This window comes from Bidens hawaiensis, unplaced genomic scaffold (assembly GCF_021521415.1).
Source record: "Bidens hawaiensis isolate Kalapana, Puna unplaced genomic scaffold, B.hawaiensis_p1.1 tig00026891_1, whole genome shotgun sequence".
Lineage (NCBI taxonomy): Eukaryota > Viridiplantae > Streptophyta > Magnoliopsida > Asterales > Asteraceae > Bidens > Bidens hawaiensis.
In genome coordinates, this window is record NW_027494338.1 from 176,031 (window position 1) to 201,359 (window position 25,329).

General features: G+C 35.2%; 1 pseudogene across 1 annotated transcript; it reads right to left on the bottom strand.

Annotated features, from left to right (window-relative positions):
• Window positions 1-9,743: 9,743 nt before the first annotated feature.
• Window positions 9,744-14,665, bottom strand: LOC143574296 (putative (S)-N-methylcoclaurine 3'-hydroxylase isozyme 2; annotated as a pseudogene). The gene is made up of 3 exons (XR_013142566.1): window positions 13,870-14,665; window positions 13,156-13,481; window positions 9,744-10,444 (listed from the first exon to the last, which is right to left on the bottom strand). The product of XR_013142566.1 is annotated as a putative (S)-N-methylcoclaurine 3'-hydroxylase isozyme 2 (transcript).
• Between the last annotated feature and the right edge of the window lie 10,664 nt (window positions 14,666-25,329).

Below are 25,329 nucleotides of genomic sequence, written 5' to 3' on the forward strand. Positions count from 1 at the left end.
CTAAACTATCCAGGCAGATTTTCACTCAACAAGATTACTCTATTTAATAAGTTCTAATATGTCAAATAAATCACCAAAAATCATCACAGAAGCACACGTGAGTTAGGTTTATAAAAATATTTTTCTTATATTTTTATCATATATAGTTTTATCACAATGATCAAAACATCACAGCAAACATTATCATGCGCAACAGAATGTTATTTGTTATTCCCGTTAAATGACAATTCCAATTAATGCAAGACCAAATGGGTTAGATTCCTAACTCAATATATTTTCTTCCAGAAGTGGAACCAACCCATTTGGTCTTGTATTTTATGAGATATCTTAGTCTCAAAACATCTTACCAGCAGGCTTCCCGAATCAGCCTTGCACAACAGTTTTGTAAAATAATAAAAACTAACTTTTATACGTCCAAAAATACAATCTCAGACTTTTCAGAAACTAGACTCGACTTAGTATATTATAGAATCAACAATCACATCAAAACATAACATTAACATTGAGTTACAGCCATTTAAGAATGAATTCAAGAATCTGTCCAGCAACAGTTTTCATTAAAACTCAACAAACTAATAACCTTTGCATTATAACTCATACATACAACCCCTTAGATGCATAATCCGCCCACCATGCATCTCAATATCACTTTGCATACACAATTAGGGTTTTACTTCAAAGTTCAATTTCAAGAAACATGCAATTAACATTCAATAACAACACAACTAGTTATCAATTCACTAGTAATCATCAACAAACACATAATTAAACCCTAACTCATGTTAAATCATCACTTTCAAGATTTAGGGTTTTGATTAACTCATTCAATAGCATAATTAAACACATATAATGACTATAGAAGATGTTAATTACCTATCTTGCACCTTGGATCCTTCAACAAAACTTGAAAATCCTTGTATGTGTGTGTGGTATGTGTTCACGGTCGACAAGAGGGAGGGGGAAGAGGGAGGCCGATCGTACAAGGAGGGAGAGAGGGATTAGGGTTATGTAATAATATGTTGTTTATATATTTATTAAATATAATACATGTTACACGTTATCCCTTGCACTTCTAGTTACTTGATTTCTAGCACAACTTAGTTAATACCATTCATAATTAATTTCATACACGTAAATATCAAGTAACACATAACTTAACACATAGTTATCAAATACTAGTTCATGATATTTATTGTTCGTTCACCAACGGGTTGAGTTGACTCGTGTGTGTTTCGGTGAAATTCCGAAAGACTAGTTGTGTAGTGATTGTCATGCGTCATCTAAACCCTAGTTTAAATGTAATGAGATATGCGTTATAGTTCGTGTGATCTTAAGTTTAAATTAACGGAGTTTGGATTAACGAAGTTAACCTGAAATTGACAAGTGTCACATCATTCCCATGTTGAAAGAAGTTTCGTCCCGAAAATTTGAGTCAAGTCACGATGGGTGTCTGAGAAAAAGGCAAAAAATTTCAGTTTGTCATAACATATGTGGTATTACGTGGTGGGCATATCGCACCACGCTTGGTCGTAGGACGCTTTCCTATAGGAAGCACGACCATGTGTATACTTACGGGTACTTAACTAAGTCGAACGCTGCGGTGTTTGCTGAGGTGACCTAGTGTAGAGGCTCGTGTTTATAATTGTGTTATTTAACTTTGTTATTCCTAAGCCACGATGGGCCAAGGCAGGCGTAGTCTCTAGGGGTAATAAAGTAAAAGAAAATATTATTTTTGCATCAGCGTGTTCACCAGCATTCGTTGCTGACGTATTTTATTTACATTTTACAGTTGAACAAAGTTAGCGCTTGGAGTGACGAAGTGCTATGAATATCCGATGGCTCGGATTTGTTTTGTATAAACTTAAGATATATAAATGGTGGTTTTGTAAAACAAAGTAAACTTAAACGGGAACCTTTTATAATCCCGACTTTTGTATATGTAAATAATTACAACTTTAATCCACATGTTTATAAGTCTTCCGCCAAATTAACGTAACTCTGATTTATTTACAATTGTGGTACCAACATATGCGTCACACTCCTAGGCCGTGTTTTGGGGTGTGACATTAACCTTGAGGCCCAAGCCCAAGCCCGTGGAGATGTTTGTCTATATATATGTGTGTGTTATGTTTAGGGTTAAGGTTGTTAAAAAAACAGAAAAGAGAGAGTGAGAGCAGAAAAGTGGTTTAGAGAAAACAGATAAGGAGAGTCTTGTGGGCAGACCCGAGGTAGAGCTCACCTCGGGTCGGCCGTAATATGTTTTCTCTTTCGGTATATAATGTGTTTTGATTAATATATAAAGCGGTCTGCAGATCTGTTTATTTCGTTTGTGTGTTTGTTTGTGTGTAATCGTGTTCTTCGTCTCCAACACCATAAACGAGTCTAGGAGAATTCCGCACTCCTAGACCTCGTGCAGATCTCGTATTGATCAGTGTCACACCGGGGACCTACAATTGGTATCAGAGCCTTAGGCTCTTATGCTATGGTTTGAGATCTGCGTTTTGGTCTTTTTAGCACGTTTTAAATATGATTTTAGTTGGAAAAGACGGCAGGGGCGAAGTTACAGGGTTTTGGCGAAGTTATCAGGTGGCGAAGTTATCAGGTCGTGAAGTTATCTTTTGGCGAAGTTATTAGGTGGTGAAGTTATCTGGTGGCGAAGTAATAACTGGGCGAAGTTGCTAGTTAGCGAATTTATTAGGTGGTGAAGTTAAAGAATGTCGAAGTTAAAGAATGGTGAAGTTAAAGTTTGGGTGAAGTTACTTGATGGCGAAGTTAACGAAGGGTGAAGTTAAAGAGGGGTGAAGTTATCAGGTGAAGTTGTCAGGTGAAGTTATCAGGTGAAGTTATCAAGTGAAGTTATTCAGGTGAATTTATCGATATGTTTTCCTTTTTCCTCTGATGTTCAAGATATGGTATTCCCAAAAAAAAAAGTATTTTTGGAAAATTTTCTTGAACGAAAATTTTCATGTCATTCATATGAAAAGAGGATCATTAAGGAAAAACTTGGTGATAAGTTTTTTTGGAGTTTCCGTCCGAATGACCGTGTTTACACGATTATTATGAGGCCGAAAACGTTGTTCCGAAAAAGGGTGACAATTGGCATCTCTAAGTCTTACATGTGAACAACTACAGGGCCAACTATTTAAATGATGATGCTCGGGTAATAAAGATCATGAAGGCTGGGTTAAGCTTTTAATGATTATTACAGGGCATGTGTGTTAGATTATGTCAATGTGTTTTCTTGATGAAACTGATCACTTGTTATTGAGTAGATGAAGATTGAACCTTATCTTATAAATCGATTATGGTTGAGATGATTGATTAGGCACCGGGATGCAGATCAAAGATTCCGATCGATATAAGTTGGATGGGCTTACACTGAAGAGGAGATCTGATATGGAAGACGTCGGTTGATTGGTAGATTTGTGAAGCTACAAGACAGATTCAGAGACTGCTGGTTGAGAACAAGATTGATGTTGCATGTATATGTGAATTTCAACCTTGAAGATCACAGTGCAATTTCTGAAGATCGAGTCCTACCAGAAGAAGAACACATAAGATCATCAGTTAAGGGGGTGTCTGTTGGTGCATGTTTTGTAACAGATGATCTTTAGTGTTTGTTAGAATTGAGAGCAACGGTCATGGGGGATTCTGTTGGTGCATTTTGTGACCGTCGCTATGCAATTCCGACCAGCTGGGGAGAAGTTGTGGACGGAGCCAACTTCGCCATAGGTGAAGTTGTTAACTTCACCTGTTGGTGAAGTTAGAACAACTTCACCTTGAGGCCCAAGCCCGCGAAGATGTTTATCTATATATATTGTGTTATGTTTAGGGTTAAGGTTGTTAAAAAAACAGAAAAGAAAGAGTGAGAGCAGAAAAATGGTCTAGAGAAAACAGATAAGGAGAGTCTCGTGCGTGTCGGCCGTAACATGTTTTCTCTTTCGGTACGTAATGTGTTTTGATTTATATATAAAGCAGTCTGCAGATTTGTTTATTTCATTTGTGTGTTTGTTTGTGTGTAATCGTGTTCTTCGTCTCCAACACCATAAACGAGTCTAGGAGGATTCCGCACTTATAGATATCGTGCGGATCTCGTATCGATTAACGACGAAACGGGGACTTACAAGACATTTTTGTAAACTTCACATAAATAGTGAAAATCCAAATTTGAATGGTGAAACTCGGTTTCTAAAATGTCATATTAAATATGTATTAGTTTAAAATATTAAATACGATAATATTGGAAAATATAATAATGTTTTAAATTGCGTTGAAATTAGTGATTTAATTGGAATTTGAACAACAACAATATAAGATTGATTATCTTACTATAACTAATTTAATGTATTATAGAATGATCAATTAAATTTCATTTTCGAATTATATAATAACCAATTAAATTACATGAATTGTGAAAAAAAAAACATGAATAATAACAAAAACATACATTAACATTAAACAAAAAATAAGACATCTTGTCAACAAATCTTCAGTCCATTATATCAAATCGGGGACAACAACTTGAAATGATAAAATTAAATATTAATACTAATATCACATAATAAATAAATTACCAATAATGGAAGATTTGAATTATGTGAACAAATGTAAATCTTATCGGAAAACGATATAACCTTACCGGAAAAACATATAAATGTGTATTAGTACAAAATCGGTGAAAACATAACCAATAAATATAAAAACATTCATCATCCAATAATTAGTACAAAATTGTGTGAATAATATACTAAAATTAATGAATGTGTAATTTGGAATAAAAGTAAAAGTCCAGATTATGGAAAGCTATTTATTTTTATGTAACAATACCATTTCGTCTTGCAAAATCATCTCTATCAACCAATCTACTCCGGGCTTGTTATTGTCCTTGAGACGCCATAGTATCAAAATACGAACCTTGAGGACACAGTCGTTGTTAAGCACATCCAATTGGTTCAACATTGTAATGTTTGTTGGCTCCATCTTCCTGGTGGTGAGATATAAAGAAAATAAACAAACTATTAATTTTTGAACAATTATAATTTGAACCGAACAACTAAACAACAAAATGAATTATATAAGCACGACCAAACTATATACCTTACAAAGAAACAAATTCGTTTTTGCTAATTCCGGTGTGATGGTATGAGAATTATTGTGTGAAGGTCAGAGTATTTATACATAAGTATTAGATGTTTGAATTTTTGGATAGGTGAATAAAGAAGGAAGATATAAATGTAATTAATTAAAAATAATAAAATTAGGGATTTTGAATTAGCTTGAAATATGGATGATATTTAGGAGGTCTTTGAATACGAATTTTGAAATTTTAAAATATTGGAATTTAATTTTGTTAAATTACATTATTATATTATAATTACAATATAAATAAAATTAATATGTTTAAATCTACACCATATTTCAACATACAACATAAAGATAGTAATATATAAAATTATGTAACTAATTTATTTTTTTATTTATTACCATTAATAAAATTAATCATCAATTGAATAATTGCATAATTGATATAAGTTGTAGATTTATGATAATTTTATAATCCATATGATAATTGTTTCTTATATAATGAATTTTATTTTTTATTTATTACCATCCCTAAAATTAGAATCATTATAATTATATTAAATCCTTAATCATATGGTTAATTTGATGATTATGTTAAAATCACTCATGCCACGTATATATCATTATTGATTATGATTTTGAAATTCCGTAATCAAAGTAATCCTTAATCATATGGTTGATTTGTTCCTAATATAGAGAAATTTACTTGCAATTGATTATGGATTTCAAGTTTACTTGCAATTAATCGGTTAAATCTCATAAATCTAAAATTAATACCATTATTTATCAATTATAAATTAAACAATTAAACATTAAGCAATAATAAAAAAATAACAAACTGATATTTGATCGAACATCTGGTTGGCAGCCTAAATTAGTGTATGAAATCACAAAAAAATATATAATTTCTTGTGAATCAACATACACAACATAATACCTGATGCTTTAAGTGACCGGTAGAAACGTTGATGGTTTGTTAACACATTCATGGGTAGGCCGAATTGCTGTAGATTAAACATCCGGCTGGTGAACAGCTTCATCGACGGTGGACGGTCGATTTTCCAAATAAATGGAATGAAAGTAGAGATCCGTGGAAGAACAGGATGGAGGCGTGAAAGGGGGGATAATTGATTTGGGTTTAGGGTAAAATACGTTATAATGAATAATGAAAAAGGAATAATATAAATTATATAAATTAATATTAATAATCAATAATCATTTAATAGAATTTATTGTCTAGTATTTTTATTTATTTTAGAATTTTTTTTATTCACATCAAAAGTAGAGAAGTGGTAGGTAAAAATAGAAAGTTTAAGAATCCACCAATAGAAAGATGTCATGTTGAATTAAACTCATTTGTTTTAATAGTATAGTTACATGTTTATGTATATTGGATTTGAAAATTTATCATAATAATCATATTCCTTTGTTTGGTTCATACACACTTACTTTTCGCATATACGTCGTTTAAAACTTCATATATTATAATTTTTTAAAAATGTGTTTTTAGTCGTAAGTTACAAGAGTTAGGTTTTAACAAACACAATAAATAAGTTAGAAAAATCAATTGACAATAAGTTTATTTTTTTTAACAGTGGTTTGACTATGCAATAAGCCGTTAGGTCTATCAATCACCAACATCTAGGTTCGAGCTCTAAGGCATGAGACGAAATTTCAAAAGTTCATATTAATTTGACGTCTAGAGATTTAAACTCATGACATCCTAAAAAACCCCATAAAACCACTGACCACGACCAGATGTGTGATGACATTAAGTTGTATAATTTAAACCTACTTATTTTATTTACATTAGTAAATATTTTTATAAAAGTTTAATGTTAGAGTATTAATCTACATAAAAAACTTAATTGATTTGTGTTCGTGAACTCCGATTATTAATGTTTGTGTTCACATGTCTATCACGATCTTTAGATCTGTTTTATATCCATATTCGTGTCAGGTTTGACTCGCTAACCAAACTTTTTATTTCTCAAATATCCTTTCACATCAACTCCGTTTACTATGAGAACACTTGAGCTCTGTTTGGTATGAGGTAATGGAACAAGCGGGATAATGAAATGAATGGATGAATGGAATGAGCAAATGAAGGAATGAATCATTACTATTCCATTGTCATGTTTGGTTTGATTACCTTGGAAATGAAATGTATCATTACATTTTGTTCTTTAGCATGCAGGAAAAGACGAGAGAAAGAAATACAAATCACAAAATAACAAAAATACCCATTCTTCAAAATAATATTGTTTTACCAATTTTCACAACATTATTCATTTAATATGCATAATAAACTAGGTTAGTTACCCGTATAGCACACGGGTTAGAATAAGTAAATTTTTTTAAATAATAACATAATGTGAAAAACAAAAAGAAAATGTATCACATATATAAAAATATATTATACGGTAAAAAAATTACATATTACGCAATTTGGAAATAAAAAGTCGTTAGAAGATTCATAAATCGTTAATTATTTCTTTGTTATTTTCTATATCAAAACTTAGTTGTAAATGATTACTTTTTTAAACCAACTCGTGGACCAAAACTTATTCTAATCTTAAATTGTTTTGACATGAACAATGTTTAATATTTTAACCGGTTAAAGAAACCCACCCGTTTCGTATTTGTTACTTATAAAAATCTAATATTAATAACTAATGCAATATATTTTATATTAAACAAATTAACATATTTATGATGGTTTTAATTTTTTTAAATTAGGATGGAACTACTAAAAATTGAAAATGAAATATTAAAAAGAGAAATGTATTTAATATGAGAGAGAGGAGGAAAAATTTTGTAAGAATCAACATAGTGATGACATGTGCCATTTAGAAAGCTTTATTTATTAAATAGTATAGATTAAACATGTTTGTAATTTATATAAACAAAGTATATCAAAATATAGAATGATATAAACATATCACAGTGGAATTATAAGAAAATTTTATTAAACATGTTTTCTATTGCTACATTTTGTTATAAAATTATGAAATCATTGTTTAAAAGAAAAATTAGAGAATTAACATGAAAATAAAGTAGGAAATGAAAAAAAAAACATGGTGGATGGGAGGAATGAAAATAGCTATTTTTAGAAGGAAAGCCATTCCTTTAGTAATGACCCGTTCCTTTGGTAATGGTCCATTACTTTCTGATTGTCAACCAAATACACATATTTTCATTGCGTTTGAATGAGTCATTCTATTTCGTCTTTCATCATCCCATACCAAATACTACCTTGTAGTTGATACACTTAACCTGTTAACCATGGCTCACCAATTCAGTAAAATCATCTTTAAGTTAATTTAAAAAGTTAAAATTGATAACAAAATCACAATAAATCAATTCCAACACTTATGATTTGTGTATATCCAAAACACTTTGATTCACAATTATAGCGCATTTAAAAACATATCTTATTGTCCTAAACACAATTTATTTTATCACAAGTCCACTCTAGTAAGTTACAACCATTTATAGCCTAAATGAAGAACATACAACAAACAATCATATCCAGTATAAATTTCATCAATAGCAAAACTATTAATAGGATCTGAGAATAATGTGATGTAGGCAAACCGTACTTGGGTGTAATTTTGGCCTTTCATCAAGTTTCACCACTTTTGGTATTAATAACCACTTCATGAAACTTTCTCTCAGAGAAGAAGCTTACCTTGTTCCGTTACATGATTTAGACCTTCTAAACTTGAAGCACTCCCTTTGGCTTGCAAATACCGATATTTGGGTGTTTTCGTTCCTTCCTCTTGAACTGCACACAAATCTTCTCTCTTTCGAGTTTCTTTCACCTGAATGTGTGGAAGTTTACAACTTTCATCACTTAAAATACGTTTGATCCCTCAATGTTGCCTTTTCTAAATGAAGACACTTGTTGAATATTTATGGATAGATGACACTTGAGACATTTATTTTTCGTAGTTACACATAACATTATATATGGACCAACTTGTTGGATATTGCTGGATCGATGTAGTGCTTTCAAGTTCTATAAATAATGAGATGTGTTTGGACCACGTTCAAAAATGACAAAGAACACGTGATTTTAAACATTACTTATTTTTGTTTGGTTCATGTATATTTTAACTAGTAAGTTTCACCTCTGCGTTGTCACGGAAAAATGGCTTTGTATAGCCAAAACATAAAATCGAAATATTTAGTAATCTTGATTTTTATTAACGGAATAATAACAATAATTAACGGAATAATAACAATTTTAATACAATAACCAAAAGAAAAACATTTAGTAAATATAAACGTTAAATACAAAGAAAAAATTAAATATTTAGTTTTCGTCTCAGCTGGACAATCGAGGTGTGTAATTACATTCCATCGATAATATAAAAGTATACGCTATTTTGAATTGAATTCGAAATTAGTACCTTATTGGAATATTGAAACCGAATATGAGTAAAAACACAAACAAAATTTCATATTTATTATGGCTATAATCTATAAAACACTGATTCGGTACCGGTATTGCAAGAACATTGAAAATACCAAAACTGACTCGTACCAATTACCCGAAAACCATAAAAGTGACTACGAATATTAGTTGTTTGGTCGGTATCTATACTAGTACTAGTAAAAAAAATGCTGATCCTAGTTTTCAATAGCAAAAAGATACTTTATTCTGTTTTCGATATTGACGTACATATTACAAAACACAGTAAGTGGAAACTAGTTATACAAGAAACAAGCATTAAACATGCATTATGATCAACATTTGCATTTTGGGATAACCATTAGAGGCTCTTTCCTTTGTGAAATTATGCCAAAGTTTTCAGTCATGTCTAGTTTGGAAACATCTTCCATACTACCAGGAAGAAACCAATCAAAGTCCCGGACTAATGAAGCCAACATAAGGTGAATCTGCTTAATGGCGTACGGATATCCTGGGCACATCCTCCTTCCAACACCAAACGGTAAAAACTTGAAATCTTGCCCTTTGAAATCCACATTAGAGTTACAAAACCTCTCGGGTTTGAATACCAACGGGTCTTCCCAAAGAGTCGGGTCCCGTCCCATTGCCCAGACATTTATTATTAGCTGAGAGTTTTTAGGGACCATATAGTTCATGATTTTACATCCTTCTAAGATGGCTTGTGGATGTAAAAGTGGTGCCGGTGGGTGTAATCTTAGTGTTTCTTTGACACAAGCATGTAGGTAAGGAAGTTGAGACACGTGTGACTCCTTGATGCATGTTGTTGATCCGATCTCTTTCTCGAGTTCGTTTTGGATTGTGTTCATAGCTTGTTTGTTCTTGATCAACTCGGCTAACGCCCACTCGATCGTTGAAGCTGTACTGTGTTCCTCCTGAAAATAGTTCCTATAGTATAGAGATTCTATTAGTATATAATCTATATAACTCGTATACTCATAAAATGAATCTTATTTGAGCTATTTTAGATCTAGGGGTGTGAATTTATAACAAGTCATAAATCTAACGTAAAATTTGTGGATTTGGATTTAGTTTTAAACAGTTCGAGTCAGCTTCCTAGCAAATTCATCAAAATATTTTAGCTGGCCGAGTTGGGTTCTTGAAGGGTTCACGGGTTGATGCGCCTAAGTCGTTTACTATTTATATATTTTCAAATGTGTAGTAGTAGTTTAAAATAGTCAGGTGGTTTGTCCCCCAACAGATTGATTTCTTCAATCATTGCCGAGAGCTCGGTGATCATTGCCACCAACGGTTCACCATTTTCATCCACCATATGACGCTCACGCTTAGGCTTCTTGCATTGGTTCGCACGATGGCCATTCTCATTACAATTGTAACAAACACCTTGGAAGTTTGAAGATTGAGGTTTCTTTTTCACAACCTCCTTCTTCGGTCCAAGGTTCACCTTTCCCTTTCCCTTATCCATTTTACCTTTACCCTTTTGCCCCCCCTTAAAAGATTGTCCAAGTTCAACCATGTTGGCCTTAGCCATTGGATCCACACGAGCTGATTTTTGAGCCGTTTTATTGTCTTCCTCAATTCGAAGACGAACAATTAATTCATCAATAGTCATCTCCTTTCGTTTGTGCTTAAGATAATTCTTAAACTCAACCCAACTAGGAGGCAACTTTTCAATTATGGCTGCAACTTGGAACGTTTCACTAAGTGTCATACCCTCGGCATGAATTTCATGAAGTATAACTTGTAGTTCTTGGACTTGGGTGATCACAGTCTTGGAGTCAACCATTTTAAAGTCCAAAAAACGGGCCACAACAAATTTCTTTGTTCCCGCATCTTCGGTTTTATACTTCTTGTTTAAAGACTCTCATAGTTCTTTGGCAGTCTTTATCCCACAATAGACGTTATACAATGGATCCGCCAAACCATTGAGCACCTAATTGCGACATAGAAATTCAGAATGTTTCGAAGCGTCCAAAGCACTCACACTTTGGGCATCATCTTGGGCAGTGGGTATGGGGGCTGTTTCTCCAAGAACTGTGCTAAGTTCAAGGTTTTCAAGTAGAAAAACATTTTCTGCTGCCACCTCTTAAAGTGGACACCCGTGAACTTTTCGGGTTTTTCAGCACGGTTAGCCATTGTGGTCGCTCCCACATTGGCTGGGGTCAAATGGACAGCAGGGGTAGCATTAGAAGTGTTTGGGGTTGGTCCTGTCATTCTTAAACACAGAAAACAGACCAAGTTAGTAACTTAGAAAAAAAATTCAGAAAATTCTGAAATTTGCGAGATAAATTTATCCCGTGCGAGATAGCTTTATCTCGTGCGAGATAACACTATCTCGTGCGAGATAGCCAAAAACAGCCCAAAAAAAGGAGCCTTTTCTGATTTTAGAATGCTAAACCAAGAACGAATCTGTCTAAGTCCAACTTTGAAGATCCAATTCTTGATTCTGAGACCAAAACAGAAAAGAAAAAACTGTTTTTAAAACATATACTATTTTGAAACAAAACTGGTTTGAATCAAAATAGAATAGTTTTTGAAAATTTTAACAAAGTTTTCACGATAAGCTATCTCGTGCTAGATAGCCAAAAACAGCCCAAAAAAGGAGCCTTTTCTGATTTCAGAATGCTAAACCAAGAACGAATCTGTCTAAGTCCAACTTTGAAGATCCAATTCTTGATTCTAAGACCAAAACAGAAAAGAAAAAAACTGTTTTTAAAACATATACTATTTTGAAACAAAACTGGTTTGGATCAAATAGAATAGTTTCTGAAAATTTAAATAAAGTTTTCACGAAACGGTTTTAAAAATATTGTTTTAAGATTGTAGGAACCGAATTCGTGAATTGAGTAAAATTAACAAACAGTTTTATTACTCATACAATACAATACAAGAATCTGAAATACAATACAGAATCAAAGAAATAAACCAAATACAATACGAAAAAAAAATGTAAACGGTTTAGCTGAGGATCATGTTGAACACGGGGCCCTTAAAACAATATTTCGAGTCTCCCAAGAGAACTCGTTGTTTCCCAGGGTACAACAGCCGGAGCAGTAGTACTGCCGGAGTTAACCGTAAACCTGAAAAAGGCTCGAATAAAAGAAACCAGAAATGTAGAAGAAGAAGAAGTTGGAAAAACCTTGCAACAATGCTTGTGTTGTGTCTAAGGTTTGGTGTGTATTGCAACTTAGTTTACCTCTCTATTTATAGAGAAAAAACAAGGCACAAGTTTTCCATCCCACCAATGTGGGATACACCACTATAGTATTTTCTTTCAAATACACACAATCACACATCGATATCTCATTCATCAATGTCTATTAGTGTGCATTTGTTGTGTCATAACAACCTACTAATGCACACGTAAAAAATTTTCTATACAAATTATAAAAATTGAAAGACAATTGACGTGAAGTTTATGATTCAAATAAAAATTGAAAGACAATTCATGTATATTTTTTAGTTGTCAATTTGTTGCTTTAATATGCAATAAAAAAAGGTCAGCCTAAACAGATTGCACTGGTAAACCCGTGACTAATTGTTTTAATATACATGTGTATATTATTGTTGTCAATTTGTAATTTTAATATGCAATAAAATCAGCTTAAAAGAAGATAATTAAAAAGGGAGCCACTTACAACAGTCAACTGGTTAATCTGCAGATCTGAAAATCCACATCTGAGCATAGTATCCAAGAAATCATGTTCATGATCTGAATCTATTCCTTTCTGAGATACCCGTCTATCCTTAATAATACGTTCCCATACGCTAAACGCCTCATTCATAGCCTCGGATGTTTTTTTCTTTAGACCTTGAGGGTCTAACCTTTCAAATATTGGGTAAAAATCTGCTATGTTTGGGGTGGTTCCGAGCTTCATCAACCTATAAAGTGCTCGTTTTAAACCGCTACTTTCTTTCTCGTCACTCTCTAAACCGATGAAATCCTCCGAGAAACAAATGTTACCTGGTATTAGATAAAAGATAATATTAGTTCAAATTTATTACGTACATAAGACTTTTTTAAAAACATGGTGATGCTAATTCTAATTGCCGTATTATAGGGCAAAACTGTTCATATATACGGCCGTGTGACTGTATCAATAGTTCTTGTCTTTGTCGGTCAAAACATCATACGTGCCCGTTGTATGACTTGCCATATTTCATACAAATAATGATATGACCATTTTTCGCGTGTCATATATATATATATATATATGACCATTTTCCCCTGTCATACAAAAATACAACTAGAATAGACCATACGATGTGAATAACACCTCAATAGTGTGTGGAGTTAAATATCTCTAGCCTTACAGTTTTATATCTATAATTGTATAACATAAAGAAAGTACCTAATATGTTAACAGTGGTGGCAAATACAAGCTCTCGAACATTTACCACCTTCCCTTGTTAACTCCTCAAGAACTCCACCATTCTATCAACATTTCTCTCCCTCAAAACAGATTGCGAGTCTAGCCCTTTCGCCGAGAACAACTCCGTCCGACACAACGACCTTAAAACCTTCCAATGATCAGTACACTCAGTGGCCCAAATAAGTGAATAATCTTGCAACCCATCTTGTCCAGCTTTCGGCACCCATCGGTACGTAGGCAGCCTATCATGGGCTCTCATGATCTCCGTTGCAGCCATCGGAGAAGACCCGATGACAAACGGATGAGTCCCAAGTTTCACTGAGCACAGTGGACCATATGACCGGGCTAGCTCAGTCAAGTAGATATGAGCACCTTTTAGCATATATGGAAGGTTGCCTAGTACTGGCCATGAATATGGACCTGGTGGAAGGTTTTGAGTGGCTGATGTCTTGGTTCTTGTACGGATAACGATTATTATGGCCAATAGCGGTGGTAGGAGAAGGAGGAATAAGTGGTCGGAAAACATGTTTGTTCTTTTTTTGTTGGATGTGTTGTGAGGTGACTGATGAAGGATAAATATAAAGTGAGAGTCGGCTGGTGGGAGCACCGATGTGATACTTGTCTTTCCTTTATCTTAATGTTTACGAATTTAGTAAATATGAGAATTGTTGGTTTTTGGGTTGAATATAATTAGAAAATTAACAAGTTGTGAATGGAACTTTAGTCGTGATTGGTGCTGACTTAACTCGAGTTAACTTAATTTAATAAGGATAAAAATATAGTAGAATGGTAGTTGTTCCGGTGGCAAGAGGCCTGCTCTTTTTTTAGTGGTGACGAATGTTTGATTTTTATTTGGGTCAATTCAAAGGATATTTGGATGAATGAACGAATCCGGACTTTAATCCCGGGTTCAAACCCGACAGGGTGTAAGAGTTTACGGATTCTATCCGGTTCCCGCGCATCAGGGGAGTACAATCTCATGGTGGTCGACGAGTAGACCTTGGACATAGCTCCGAAAGGGTAGATTTACACATGAGATTATTTGCCGTTCAAAAAAATAGTAAAATGCTTCTTGTAATTTTCTTTGGAATTTTCGGCGGGAATTCAGTTTTAATGAGTATTGGTATGATTCTGTTTTTTAGCCTATCTATATTCACAACCCAACCAACTCAATCTTTAAATAAAAAACTAATTTCTCTCTTATTCATATAAACAACCAATGTTTTCATAACCGGATCGGGTAGCGAACCGGTCGGGCAACTGGTTCACCGGTTCAACCGGTCAGACCGGCCAAACGAATTCGGCTTAAAAAATGCTAGAAAAACAAAATTTTCAAAACAAATTACCTTTTTAATACGAAAACCGGTTCAACCGGTCCGGTTTTCCGGTCGAACCAGTGAACCGGTTCGGACCGGCCGGTTTTCTAGATACCGAGCTAGCAGCATACAACCGGACCGGTCGGTGGACCGATTCCCGGTCGGACCGGCGGGTCCGGTCCGGTTTTAACAACATTGTAAACAACTCAACTTCTCAACCCAATTTATATTTTCACCCTTATTCACAACCTAACTCAAAATATTTTTTTTATTAAATAACTTATGAATATTTAAAATATAGAGTAAATTGTCATTTGCGTATTTGTGGTTTGGCAAGTAATATGAATTCAGTCCAAAAAGTTTTTTTTTTCATATGGATCAACCACGCTTCTTAATTCTTGCCAATTATATTCAAATCACTAACCCTATTAAATTTAATCGTTAAGTCATGGGTAGGCATGTTTTTCACTCTTTCTTTATTATAATACTTATTTCAATAAACCGGGGTTTTTTCCATGTGGTTTTTCCAAATCTGCGGTTTTAGTCCACTAGCTTCAACTTTGCAATTTTCATCCCAATCAAATTTTCGATTTTCGTCCTTTCATTTCACTTGTGATTAAACCCGAATTTATTAACTCCGTTAAATCTGGTCGTTAACCCATCTGCCCCTAACGTGACGACTGGTTTTGTCATTTTTTTCCCCAAATAAACCCCACGCGAACGGCACACTGACGAGTTTAACGACCAGACTTAACGAGATTAGTGAATTCGGGTTTAATTGCAAGTGAAATGAAGCCATAGGGACGAAAATTACAAATTTGAAACTGCTGGACTAAAACGCAGAGTTGGACAAACCACAGAGACGAAAACTGTAGTTTACTGAAATAAGATTATAATAAAGAAAGAGTGAAAAGACATTTCTACCCTTGACTTAACGATTAAATTTAAGGGGGTTAGTGATTTGGATGCAATTGACACGAATTGGGAAACGTGGATGATCCATGTGCAAGAAAATAAACTTTTTAGACTGAATTCACATTATTTGCCAAACACAAGAACGAAAATGAGATTTTACTCTAAAATATATAAAACATACATTTTAAGAAAATAAGTTTACGAATCAATAATATTGTATCGAAAGCATGCTTTAAAAAGTAAAATATTTTTAACAATTCTGTTTTTAATAAAACTTATATTAAAATGTTCAAAAAAAATACGTAAATATGTGTTTTTAGATTTGTATAAAAAATTTAACATTAGAAGTTACTAAACTAAAACCTATTGATATGTGAAACTAATTGTTGAAAATAAAAGTAAGGAGAAGTAATTAAAGAAGTGTCCATGTATGATTGGTCCAACCATTTATCAAAAACTTATATTTGGGTGGCAACCTTGAACGACCGGTTGAAGGGTGGGTTGCGACCAGCTTTGCAATTTTTGATTTTTTATTTTCTACATGGTAACACATCTTAGCAAAATGTCACTGATAAAAGTAGTTTTAGGTGACCTATATGGTAAATTTGGAACCATGTAAATATACTGGTATTATGCCTAAAAGGATATCATCACATACTATATATCAATCGAAAACTCTATAAACGAATAAATTCGTGATGCGCCCAAAATTAGGATAGCGACACATGTTGCACGTTTAGGCTTTTTAAAAACTCAATTAAAAAGTAATTTTGTATATTTTTTGCTAAACTTCATAGTACACAATTTATAGAAAATGAAAATTAAAGTAGTTTAAATAAAAATACCTTTGTGGTCAAACTTTAAAACATAAAACTTTTGTGTTCAATTTCGAAAAAGAAAAAAATTACTATTCGTTCGTAAATCCTAATAAACTAATAATGATATAGATACTATTTGTATGAGCATACACTTTGTGTGTTGAGGTTAAAATGTATACTGTTCGAGTTGTTTGCTAATACAACTGCCATACAAGTTTACAACGATATGTTTTTTCGGATTTGAACGTGCTCTCACAAAATTTGACAACTCGTCACAACTCATCTAGGAAGTTTTCTACGAAGCTTGCAACAAGCATAATCTTCAAAGTTAGAGATCGACCACCGGAATCAACATACATAAAACATAAATCATCTCAATCAAATATTCAAAGGCTCAAAGCAATTGACCGGTTGATACATTAACCCGCTTAGCCCAATTACGGTCTTTAAAACATTCAAGCCATAATAATAAATCCTATTCCTCGTATTTATATCTATCCAATTAATTAAATAATACTCTGTTATTTTTATATCATTATTTTTTTCTCTTTTTTCCCCTCACTTTAGATTAAATGTTGATAGTAAGGTAAATAAAGCTTATACGATCTGCATATAATTGGGTTGAGTCATAACCAAGATGAAAGGTTTTGAATTAATTTTATAGAGTATTTAAGAGACTGGGAGGTGGTGTAACCAAACATAAACATCCGACGCCTATTTATACTAACTTAAGAGGGTTAAAATGACCAATAACTAGTTTGTAACAGCTATAAAAGGCTATATAGTTGTTAGAAAACGTCCATTATGTTTAAACTCTAATGTTAACGTTAATAACCGGTAAAATAGGTTACTAAACTCTTAAAAAAATGACTATTTCGGTTAACCGGTTACTAACAAGTTTCTAGTATACCGGTTAATAACTGGTTTTGATTTGATTCATTTCTAATAGTTCTAATGGCAGGTTACGATTTCCATTAGGTCAAACTTTAAATTTGATTCCTAAGTTTTGGATATTGTTTGATGCAGGAAGCCCGACAAAAAGCAGGCCAAATATATACAACTGGCCCAGAGATGAACCAAGTGATGTAAGCCCATTTAAAAAAAGATTTCTTTATTTATTATTTATTTGTTTTATAAAAATGATTGACTTTGCGCCTTGATTATTTGTAAAATTGATTAGGACTTTGCGCCTTGATTATTTGTAAATATGTTTATGACTTTGCGCGTTGATTATTTGTAAAAATGATTATTTTTGTGAGGTTAATACTAATGGAGTCTCTCCAATAGTTTTATACAAATAACATACAAATTTATGCAACGTATACAAATAACATATACAAATTTCAAAATTTACACAATGTATACAAATTTACAAAATTTTCGAATGAAAAGCAAGTTAATTTACAATGTTGTGCAAAAACTAAGGACCGGAGCCACCCTTGGTCCTCAATAAGCTGCCCATGTTCTTAATGTTAGACATAACAACTTCCTGTATGATAGCTAGAGAAACCATTAACCCGTTTTTGCAGTGGGTGACGTATTTTATTAATGTTCTTTATTGTTCATAATCAAGCCACCATAATTTAGAAAATTACATTATCAAATTTAAGCTACAATTTAAAAAAACCAAAAATTTTTTTTGGTTTCGATGTACTCGATACAGTAAATGTAAGACAAAACACGGCCGCAATTTAAACAAAAGAGGAGGGGGGGAGGGTAGAACCCTAGAAAATATATCGCGTCCCGCTTATCTGGTTATCTAAATATATTGCTTATATAAAAAAGAGGTAAGAATAAAAAAGAATGAAAAAGAAAATCAAGAAGACCAAAGTTTGTAACAAAGAAATGAAAATTCTAAGTTCTAATTAATATAGAAAACAATTGGTGACCAATGTCGCAGTTATACTTATAGATAGCCAAACCGCTCGACGCTCGTTCGTCGAAAATCGTTCGAAAAATGCTCGTTTGGTTTCCCCTTGATTTGGAAATAAGCCGATCGGATCGGTTTGATTTGAAAACAAGTCAAACAATAGCAAAGCTTCGCTCGATTCGGTCATTGTTTTGCTTGAATTATTTTTTGTTTAAAATTTATATATATAATATGTATTTATATAAAAATATACAAAATTTTAAAGATTTTTAAGTTTCTCACTTTTGTGTTGACTTCAAAGTTTAATTTTAAACCTTAGCCACTTGTTCAATACTTCAACAATTTCAATTTTTCATAAACTTGCTTGTCATTCTGACGTTCATTACTTCGATTACACATTTGAAAAACTAGCTACTGGTTCTCGTCAACTTGATACACGAACTATTTTTTCTATTGTTAGGAGAAAATATCGGCCATGTATCTTTGTTGAACTTATTATGTACTAGTTTGAGGCCCATGTATTACACGAGTAGTTCTTGAAAATACAATATTTAATAAATAATCAGTATACAAGAAACAATAAAACCGTTAAACACTATTAATAAAGTCGTTGTACAATAGTCTTTAAAACAATTTTAAAGTAAAAGATAATTAAAAATATCAAATGTTTGGAAAAAAATAGGAAGTAAATATTAAATTAACAAATTTTAAAGGATAGATTTTAAGAATGGTAACTATTATTTTATTATTATAAATTTGTTAAAAAGGGTGAAGTTTAATGTAGGAGTGGCAATTGACAAACCTTGTATCATTTTATTAGAGAGTATAAATATAGATGTTTTATTGCTAACTTTAAGTTTTGGACATTTTAGAGTTGGAATTTTATGCATTTTTTAGTTAAAAGTTTGAATTAATGACGTTTTGGAGTTTTAGAATTTTAAAATTGAAAACTTTGTACGAAACCAAGCCGAACCAAGCCGCTCGATTTAAAACCAAACCAAGTTTAAGCATATACATATCGTTCGTTTCTTTAAATTCAAGCCACTCGGTTCAACTATGTTTTAAACCAAACCAAGTATGAACATATTTGTGTTCAATTCAGCTTAGTTCGTGAACAATCCTAGTTATAGAGTACACGTCTAATATTTTCTATGTAGTAATATGGGTGGTGGGTTGGAAGCGGCTAAAAGCTTCTGGTTACCTTAGGTTTGCGGGAATACCACCGCGACATCCATTAATTTTCTTTTCGGGTACCAAATCCAGGTGGTAGAACCTGTGATGACACAAACAAATTAATATAGCCATTGAATATATGGCTATACTCTAGCCCTCTTTCATTTATTATTTTCCATTAAATACCTCCTATCTATTCCGTTATAAATAAACTCTTTCACACTATTATCATTTATATACTATTTTTTTTAAAAACATTATTTTATGGAGAAACCAAATCCTAAACCAAGAATTAAGAAAAAGGCCACGAACATGAGTCTATACTTCTGGAAACTTGAACCCTATGAACCAACAAGTGTTGGGTTTTTGGCCACAAGTTTACAACTATATTGTGTTGGATAGAGGATCAAGCGATCATACCATGAACCAAGTGTGTTAAAATAATAAAATATAATGAGACAAATTAATGCTCGTAATAACGACATGTTTTAAGTGAAAATAAAAGTTAAAAGCTGATGGATTATGGAATAATATATTTTATGATTTTTTTTAATGAATAAGTATTATTTAATTATTTATGTTTTTTTAAAATGAAATCTATGCCTTATTTATTTATTATTTGTTTTAAAATTTATAATTTATTACTCAAATTTTCTCTTCCATTCACAACCCAATCAAGTCAATTTTTTTATTAAATAAATATATATTATAAGAAGTTTATTGTATTAAAAAATAACAGAAAATTTAAAATAACTTATTTTTTAATAATTTTTTCTAAATATAAAATAATAAATTAAATAAAAAAAGGCGTTTCACATTCAACATACATATCTAAATAATTAAACTTACAATTGTAGCATGAGTTGGATTTGGAAATAAAGAAGAGTTTTCATCATATTGAGCATTCGAATAATCTTCCGAATTAACCCTTAAAATCGAAATAAAAATTTGGATCCATAATAGAAAATAAAATATTAAAAAAGATTAGAAATAGAGAACCGGAAGTGATAAAGATGGTATGAATGAGACTATAAATAGAAATAGAGAATTTGTTTTTTATAATTTTGTTTTAATTTAGAAAAAGCCTACAAATATTGGATAGATACAACAATGGTGTGAATTAATTCATTTTTCAACAACCGACTAAAGTTGGTAGACCAATGCTGAATTAGAAGTAGTTTTCAATTTTATTTGGAATTTGTACCCCCAACCGACCGAACAGAAACTCCCCAATGGGAGTAGCCTTAGATTAGTTTGAAATTCTTAAGGTTTTGCCCCCTTCACCTTAATTCTTGACAATACTATATGCAAGTCTTTATCTATCATTTCTCTGTAGTAATAATTCTTGCAACTATGTATATAATATGTTACAAACAAATATTTCAACTAAATGATAATACTTTAAATGACATGAGCTTATCTCTAGACCGTACTTAATACTTGATCTAAGTCTACTCACTGATCGAGTGAGTGCACCTCTAGATTTATGTCGGAAAAATATGTTCCAAGTTCTAATATATAACAGTGAAGAAACACTAACTGACCCCGGGCAGATTACGGATAATCTGGGGGTTAAATAGATGTTTCCCACGAGGGGTTATGTCCGGCAAAGATGGTTCTTCTGGTGACCTGCAAAACAGACACCGTGAGCTCGTCACTGAGAAGGGGGGGTACCTCCTTGTGACCACCCTCCGGCGTGAGAATCAGACTAGATTGCTCTTGAATATAAGCGTATATTAAGAGATTGCTAGAGAAGGTAAGATGTGATAAGGTAATGTAATGTGTCCATACCATTACAAGGTGTTGGAGTATTTATAGCCGAAGGTAGGTTTCCAAGAAGGTACAGCCGGCTGAATAGTATTCCTGTTCTGCCAACTGTGGGCTACGCACATGCCATGCTGGCAGTTGGTGGGTAGGCAGCGGCTGATAGGGACCAGGCCAGCTGTGTACTATTCCTTTTCCACCAACTGCAGGCTATGCACATGCTACGACAGGTTGGTGAGTAGGCAGCGGCTAATAGTGACAGGGGTTGGTGAGTAGGCAGCGGCTGATAGTGACCAGGCCGGCTGTGTATTATTCCTTTGTCACAGTGAGCTGTCGCTGCTTTGGTCAGACCTTTTGTCCATACCTAGTCAGGTACAGTACAAAAGGTCCTCCAGTAGCGTACGGACTGGCTCATTTGGGCGGGAGTATTCCCGGATTTGGGCGGGAGTGTTCCCGGCTTGCTCACTCCTTCTTCAGGTGACATTACTGAATTATTTAAGAGTTAAGTGCTTTGTGCGTGTAGCCTTGCTGCGCAGGTAGCCTTCCCTGATGGCTTGTATCCGCAGCTGCGGGAACATGCGGGGTACTTCACCATTGGGAGGCTTTTCCTGCGGGAACAGCTTGCGTACTGCGCGTAAGGACGTCACGTCTGAGCATGGTGGGTCCTGCGGATCCAGTTGGTTTCTGCGCAGACGTCCCTATTCAAGGTGAGTCTTGCAAGTTTAGCCTTTGCGCAGACGTCCCTGTTGAAGGTGAGTCTTGCGGGTTCAACTGCGCAGACGTCCCTCTTTGAGGTGAGTCTTGCGGGTCCAACTGGGCTCTGCTGGGACCTACCTCTTCAACTCCCCCAGTCCAATGTTCTTCTCATGAATTGTTAATAAGTGAGGTGAACTTTTGGACTTAAGCAAAGGGTTTTGAAAAGGGTTTAGTTTTAAGGTTTTCCATGGGGATTCTTCCGCGGAAGTCCTAATGTCACGTGCAGAAATTCCCGACTTTTCTGCTTGATCTTTGGGTATGATGCGGGTAGGTCTGTAACCTCCTCGCAAGTCTGGAGCGTTGAGTTCCACTTGTGTAGATTCTCCATGAGGTTTTGGTAGTTTTGAACATAGTGATCAATTATGTTAAAACAACCAATTCCATCTTGGAGCTTCAAACAATCTAGTTCTCGACGTTCCCGCTATGGGGGATGTTATTCCCGTTTCCGCAAGCATGGCCCAGAAGATCCTTCTTGGTTTCAATTCCCTGCGGAGTGCTAGGTATGTGAAGGGTTTCGCCTTGACACTGTACCCGCACTCGTCTTATAGTTACTTTACTTCCAAGGTATTCCTGACTTCAATTCCCTGCGGGTGCTAAGTATGTGAAGGGTTTTGCCTTGACACTGTACCCGCACCCGTCTTATAGTTACTTGGTCGCCGAGGTATTCTTGGCTTCAATTCCCTGCAGGTGCTAAGTATGTGAAGGGTTTTGCCTTAACACTGTACTCGCACCTGTCTTATAGTTACTTGGTTGCCAAGGTAAGGGGTATAGTCCCGCTTACTTTTGAATCTTTTTGAAATTCGAAGAGTTGGTGAAAGGATAAGAACAGTCCAAACTGTTGAAACGTCGTCCGACGGTTTCTTCTGACAGTGTCAGGATGTGCAGGAAGTTATGGCAACGTGACAGTATATGGTCATTCCAGACGCTTTTTCAGGCGCGTGGGCGCGAGTTTTCGGGCGCGTGGCCGCGAAGTTTACGGCACGCGTCCTGTCAACAGCTGCTGCCAGCTTGCTTTTTCCACGTGTCATAGTTTCATTGGACCTGCGTTTTCCTCTCTCCTCCGCATTAAATTCATCGCATTCATTGCGATGAGTATATAAAGGGGGAGAGGGTGCAGCTTAATCAACACTTTCACTTCTATCTTCTTCTTCTAAACGATTTCCGGCGTATACTCTAACGTTTCCGTCGAGCATTCTCCTGAAATCGTTCTTCTTTACATCCCAAACATGTCTTCTCATGATCCTGAGGTTACTGTCGAGGAGTCCGATGTATACCTCGAGAATCCGTCGTCCACGTCGGACAAGGATGACAAGAGTACTGCTGGCGAGTGCCAGTGTGCTCTTCCGGTCGACCTCTATCAGTACGTCGTCAGGAAGTTCATGCTCGAGCCTTTCGAGCCTGAGTTTCCTGCATCTCATCAGACGGTGTACGATGCCCCCAAGGGCAAGATAGGGGTGTACGCTGCATTCTTCGTCTATGGGAATCTCAGGTTCCCATTGACGAAGTTTGTATACCGTGTTCTGGAGAGACACGGTGTGCATCTGACTGAGGTACACCCAATGGCGATCGCCAAGATCCGCCATTTCGAGTGGGTGTGTCTCATTCTGGGTGTGGAGCCCCATGTTGACCGCCTGATGACCTTCTATTCCTGGAGGTGCATCAAGGGGTGGTATACCTTGGTCAATCGGATCAAGGGTTTGAAGATCTGCGCTACCGAGCGCAGTCTTCGATCTTGGAAGCGGGAATTCTTCTATATCTCCGCTCGCGTCGTCCCCATAGCGATGACGTTCAAGAACGGGAGAGCTCTCCTGAACCTTCACGCCTCCAACTACCAGGAGGCGGATTGGTTCTCCAAGGTTTCCCGGATCCAGTCTCCGGTTTACCGCTTTGCGGAGTCCGGGATGGTGATGCTCGGGATGAGCTGGGTGTGGAAGGAGGCGTCACAGATTCCCATCGTCCTCGAATACGGTTTGAACTCTGTCCCTTACGGTATGCTTCATATTATCCGTTAATTTAGGGTTTTTGTTCTAACCGTTTTTTCTTTTTGTTTTCAGAGGGAAACGACTTGCAGTCTCTCCTGCAGCCGCGGGAGAGTGATGGTCCCGCTCGGATGGGTACTCGTGCTCTAGATGAGAACGAGTTGCCCATCCTTGAGCAAACGGCAGATCGGTTCGTGGAGGTCTACCCGCCAGGCTACGAGATCCTGAGCGCCAGGCGGCCAGGTAAAGAACTTTTTGACCCTCGCCCTCTCAATGCTCAAACCTCTGCGGGAATTCCTCTAATTTTGTCATCTTCTGATGAGGAATCCGCAGATGGTCCTTTCTTGGCGAGGAAGAAGAAGGCTGCCGGCGGGAAGGGCAAGGCGAAGGTTGCCTCCACTGCCGATCAGGGGAATCGGTCAGAGTCGGAGACCGATAGTGAAGAGGTGGCGGGGAACCCTGGTGGTGATGAGACCACTGTTCCGGAGGTTGAGACAGCTGTCACCTCCGGGCAGCCTAGTACAACGACGGTGACCGGCGTGAAGAGGCCGGCTCCATCGGGTTCGTCCCCGCCTATTCACACCTTCAAGCTCAAGAGGACTCGTAAGTGTAAACTTTAACTTTAACTTCATATCTTTCCGCCATTATATTTAAATATGTTGTCTTCATGCAGGCGTGGATGCAACCGTATTCCAGGGTGGAGCGGGGAGGAGCACTTCTGGACCCATGACGGTAGGTTTGGTCAACCTACCCGAGGCGATGGCCCAGGCGGCTGCGCCTGCTTCAAGTGTTGGTTCAGTTGCTCACTCGGTTGAGGCAACTGTTCCAACTGTGACGTCGTCTCCGCC